Source organism: Solanum lycopersicum, chromosome 8, assembly GCF_036512215.1.
Source record: "Solanum lycopersicum chromosome 8, SLM_r2.1".
Lineage (NCBI taxonomy): Eukaryota > Viridiplantae > Streptophyta > Magnoliopsida > Solanales > Solanaceae > Solanum > Solanum lycopersicum.
In genome coordinates this window covers 55,266,615-55,272,701 of record NC_090807.1, presented here as the reverse complement: position 1 = coordinate 55,272,701, position 6,087 = coordinate 55,266,615, and positions in this window count along the sequence as shown.

Sequence of the window (6,087 nt, the reverse complement as noted above, 5' to 3'; positions counted from 1 at the left end):
TTTTTTAGAAAAATCAACTTCACTTAAAAAATCAGTAAGAATTTAAAAAAAAAACAAAATATCACCTTCTAAGATTTGTTTCCTCTCGCACCAATTGCTTTCAACAATTCTGAATGGTTACTCTTTATTAATGCCTCAAGAGCTTCAACTTTACTATCAAGATCTCCAAATTTTTTGTCAACCTATAATCAAAATTAACATATAATAAATAGTAACAATAAAACATATAAGAGTTTAAATTACTTGATTACTTACATAAAACTTAATGAACGTTTTCAAATCATCAATTTTTGAACTGCCCAAACTTATTTTTTCATTGAATGAATTTGGAGAAACACCAACACCAGATACATTCTCAGATTCTTTTTATTGTGGTTCTGGACTTTGGAATGAATGATCTGATTGTTGATCTGGTTCTTTTTGTGGTTTTGAAAGTCTTGATAGATCATACTTATGTGGATGTACAACCTTTATTCTCTTGTGTTTTGGTGGGGTTGTTCCTACATTAGCACCTATTGATGTTCTCTTTAATAGAATATCTGGAGGTTTTATTGTGAAGTCTTCAAAACCAGGAACCTCCTCCAGATGCACATCATCATTATCTGGAACTGATGAAACTGGTGGGTTTGGAGGTACATAATTGTGATTTGGGAACCCAAGTGATGCTATTTCCTCAGGAGTTGGCTGAATGTTAGAACATTCAATCTAAAATAAACAAACAATTAATTAATGACAATAAACATATTAAAGTTGTATCGCATAATTAAACTAATTTAAGAATGTTGTATTGAATTAAATACCTCTGAATAAATTATTTCCATAAACAACTCAAACTTGGGCTTCAAACCAACAACTTACCAGTACCAAATCCTCAGTATACTGTTTCCTTCTTTGACAGCAATATCGATATTTATCGCAGAAGCACATTCATAAATCCATATATTAAATGCATATAGAAATTCATTCAACCGATACAACTTCTTGGAGGGTTTGCACTTTTTTCGAAAAAATTTCATTAACTTTTGAAAAGCAACTATTCCCCAAGGAAACTGTTGGTAACTACCATCTTCCACCATATAGAAATCTTCAATAGGAATTCGTGTATCACCAAGTTGGGAATACAAAAATGTATGAATAAAATACAGTATAACCATCTGAAGGGCATCCTAATTATTGTCTCATTCACCTACCATAAACCGGTCTACCAATCTTTGTTTATTAACATTATATGTAGTATCAGGAAAATATTTTTCAACTAACCTACTGGTTTTTGAGTTCGGATATGTAAAGTCCTTTACATTACCTTTACAATTCAAACCAGTAACAATGGCAAAATCACTGATACTAAATTTCAACACATTCCCTTTGGCATGACGAATGTGAATCTCTTGATCTAAATTATCATGCTCAATCTCTAACAAGTATAAACATTTAGTAATTTGGCCTTGGTAATTGCATGTAGGGATATTAATGTATGGTGCAAAAATTGTTTCTTTAAATAATTTCATACATTCATCCTTAATAGATGAAACAAGTGTTCAACAAAATTCATGTTGTAAATTGGACCAAACTTTAATGCATTAGTTGGAATATGTTTAATAACGTAATTCATGTTCTGCAATAAAACAAATAGAGTTTATCAAATTATAACATATATAAAAACTTTCTAAACTATTGACTGCATATAATAATTCTGTTTTAAAAGATACTAAAAATTGCCTAATACTGATACTAAATATAACTTAACATGTTAACATGAAACTTACAAATACTATTTGAAACTATATATAAACGAAACAATAAAGTTAAATATATTTCTTTGATATATTAAATTTCATGTCCAACACATCAAAAGATACTCAAATTCACAATTTCAATTAGATATATAAACATAATGGTCGATATTAAATTTTTATATACTTATCAATAATTCATATAAATATGATACTTAAATAATAGATATATGACTGTATGATACACATATACTATTATTTGATACCTTATATTGAATGCAAAATCATGTTGTTATAACAAAAATTGATACTTTATGTAGATATACAAATCGATACTTATAACATATATATACGTATTAGTAATTATTACCCATTAATGTATACAAAATATAAGTAAAAATAAAACAAAGAATCATTCTATCATGAGCACATAAAAAATGATACTTAATAAAAAATAATTGAGCATACTAACAAATATATACAAAAATCATGATAAGATTAAAACGATACTTAATATAATTCATCAGACTAATACTACCAAATAATTCATCAGACTAACTAAAAAAACCAAAATTCCATATACAATATAAAAAACACTTAACAATGAGAATAAAAAAACTAAAGAAACAACATGAAAATCATGATGTATATTGAAAAAAAAAAAATTACATACCGTTGTTAATGTTGGTCGAACAATAGGAGGTGCCGCCTTTCTATCCCTCTTCTTTGGGGTTTTTGGATCTTTAGAAGTAGATGCACGTTTTTTTTTTTAATGAATTTTTCTTACTAGAGCTTGCTTTTGTCATGACAATAGTTTGATGCAACAATAAAGAACCCAAATCTACATAGAATTTGATTATGTAAATCAACAATATAATTTTTTGAACAATAAGCATAGTAAATACGCAAAAAATCGAAAAAAGTTTAAAGAAATAGTAAAGTGGATGATGATATACCTGATTTAGGACTCAAATTCAGATGAATATTGATAATAATCCATAGAATATTTTGAATTTCAAATTTGATTTACTATTGTAACTGAAAATTAGGGGGGATTTTGGAAGAAAATTGGGGAAGGCGAGATTTTTGGGGGACTGGAATTAATTTTTACTTGGGATGGTAACTTCTAACTTTGGAAAGATTAATTTAACTTTTTAAATTTCCAACGTGTAAAGTTAATTAGTATCATTGGGGGTAAAAAAAGGGATTTTTGAAATTTAATAAATTAGTAAGGAATTAATGAAATTAGATAAATTAAAGTAGTGTAGTTTAGTAATTTTTTCTTTCTTTTATACATGTCTTAACGACTATCAAATAATAATAGTTAAAATACAAGGGACTTAGGCCCAAAAGAAACAAAAAACATATGGTGGGCTTTTGGCACATTTTCCCTCTTTCGTATACACTAAATATATACTAGTGTATACAATCTCGTATATCTATTCCGAACACCTACATGTCAAATTCATTGACTTATTCTTCGATTTCACTTTTTGGCCGCCTTTATAGCTTTCTCAAAAATGTGGGGGAAAGAATAGGAGTTCATGGTAAACTCAGACAAATTTATGATGGTAAAGATGAGTACCCAAGGATAATAAAGTAACACCATATTTAAATCAAATTATAGCAGTCCCTAAACCAATATAAAGCAAATAATTTGATCGAACTCAAACAAAATGAATTCAAATAGCGGGATACAAATTCCGAAGACACTAAGTACTCAAGACACGTTAATAATAAGATAAAGACTACCTAAGCTAATGTAAAAAACAATCTACAACAACAAATATTAACCAACATTACAAGGAGCATCACAACTTGAAGAAGTAATTAGGAAAGAACGTGATCATTTCACACAACAAATTAATATGATGACCGTCAACGAAATATATGTACAACCAAAATTCACTAATTTATATAAATCCCCCATGCTTTCAATAACCAAAAAAAATGAGAAGGACCATTATCAAGGATAAACGACAAAGAGATGATGCTTGAAGAAAGAATAAGGTACAAACGATCAATCTCAATTCCAGAAATGAAAAATAACTAGATATTAACACCTAGACAAACTCTTAAGAGGATTATCGTAGTTCATCAAAATCTATAGTCATCTCTTAAATGGCTAAATCAGAGTAGCAGAAAAACAACATACGAAATCCATATTAACTAGCTGTGAAATTTTGCTTTTGTTTTTTGGAAAGAAAACAACGGGGGGAAAAAGTAGCTAAAATGAAATAAACTTCTAGCTTGAAAACAATGTTCACAAGAGAGTAGAAAATTGACGATATTTAATGAGGCAACGGGAAGAAAAGAAATGACAAACTTTTTCATGTTTTTAGTAAGAAAAAAGGAATAAAAATAATGAGCAGGGAGGGACTTGAAGAACGTATCCTTGAAGTAAACATGTGTTTGAACCATTAAGCTATATCGACTTATACATTCCTAAACTTAATAAACATATTCAATAGTGACTTACACATGCAGATTCACAACAAACAGACGCAAACCAAAACTATCATAAAAATTAGAAACAAACCGGTGTTGCCAATCTGTGTTATAAAATCAAAAATTACCGATTCTAATAAATTGTTCAAAAACACGAAGTAACTAAAATTTATAGAAGCAGTACGAGAGTTGAACATAAATTTAATTCACAAAAAACTAAAATCTGTAAAAACGTACCAGTATCTAAAAAACTTTTTTTAAATCGGAAAAAGATAAAGTCCACTAAACTCACAGTGTCCCCTTAAGAAAATTATTCCCTTCTAGTATCCGATGTTTGATTTGAAATATAACCTCCAGGGTAAAATGGTCTTAATCAACAGAGTGTAGATACCCAAAAAACTCTACTCCAGCGAACCAACCCACAGTAGGAAAGTACACGAAGAAAAATTTGTGCAGAAGAAGAAGAAAAAGATCAGAAAGTTCGTGAGGAAATATTCTGTAGAACAAGTGTATTTATAGGCAAGAAGAACAGGTTCCGAAAGATTGCAACTTTTTCAGAATGCACACGACCATTAATGAAAGTTTGCAACCTTTTAAATGGTACTTACCATTCCTGAAGGTTTCAGAACAGTCATGGCGAAAAATTTAAATAAAATGGAAAAGTTCAAATAAAATGAATAGCATGCGGATCCGAGTCAGGTCGGGTTAGTCAACTAAAAATTTGAAACATTTTGATTAATTTTCAACTAAATAACTAAAAATATTTCTGTTATTAAATAATTAATTGAAAATATTTTTGGTCATTTGATTAATTAATTAAATAATTAAAACAAATTCTGTCCAAAAAATAATCTCTTGGATAGATCTTTTGCCGAAGCCAAAGACAGAGTGTAGCCTAGACGAGCGATGACGACGACGGCATGAGGGGGTCCTCTTTCCAACCTTTTTAACAATTAATAGGAGTGTTTCTGTATTTAAATTCTCCTATTTTTCTTTCCACCACCGATGAGGGAAAAATGTCTTTTCATTAAAGCATAAAAGAATTTTTCAAGTTCCCAACTCTCCAAGTTCTCAATTTTTCAAATTACTCTCTTTTTCTCTATTTCCCATCAATTCTTGCTATATACCCAACAACTAAGACAAAGAAATCGACTAAAAAGATACTTTAAGATTCACACACCCGTATTCAAATCATGTTCCAACCTAAATAAGCAAAGACCAATATTTCAACCAAAACAATGAACTCTAATTTTCATATAACTATCACCATCAAACAATCAACTTAAGCAAAAAGAGATTTGAAGAAAGGTGAAGTTATATAACTTTTCCGAAGCAACGAACTGAGAACTCTAGCTACTAGGTACGATTCCACCACCAACAGATGAACTCCGACAAGCTCCGAGGAAAGCTCCGATGAACAAAAAATAAAATCAAAAACTAAGACTCAAAGAGTTGTGCAGATTTGATGTTATAGAAAATAATGTTCTCAGCCTAAATTTCGACTTTCCTATTCTATTTTTACCAAACCTTTTTTATATTATCTCTTCCCAATTTTCTTCCTGTTTTTCTCCCAGCCATAAACCAACCTCAATAAATAAGAAGAAGAAGTTTTTTTATAGATGAAAATTAGAGCAAAAAGGAAGGAAAATCGGGTTGAAAACTTAGGGCTAATTTGAATTTGAAATTCAAATTCCCTTTTTGAAATAAGGTTGAGGAGTTGTCCCTTGTACATTTGCACAACCTTCAATGAAAAACTAAAGGGAGCCATCCGAATTCAGAGCGAGGACGGTCGAGGAAGAAGATTGTTCCACCTAGCACTGCTCAAGTACGAATGATAGGGGAGAGAGGGAGAAAATAACACAGTCGAGTTGAGCCTCATAATTCTGGCTGTTCGCGAGTGAGCTCG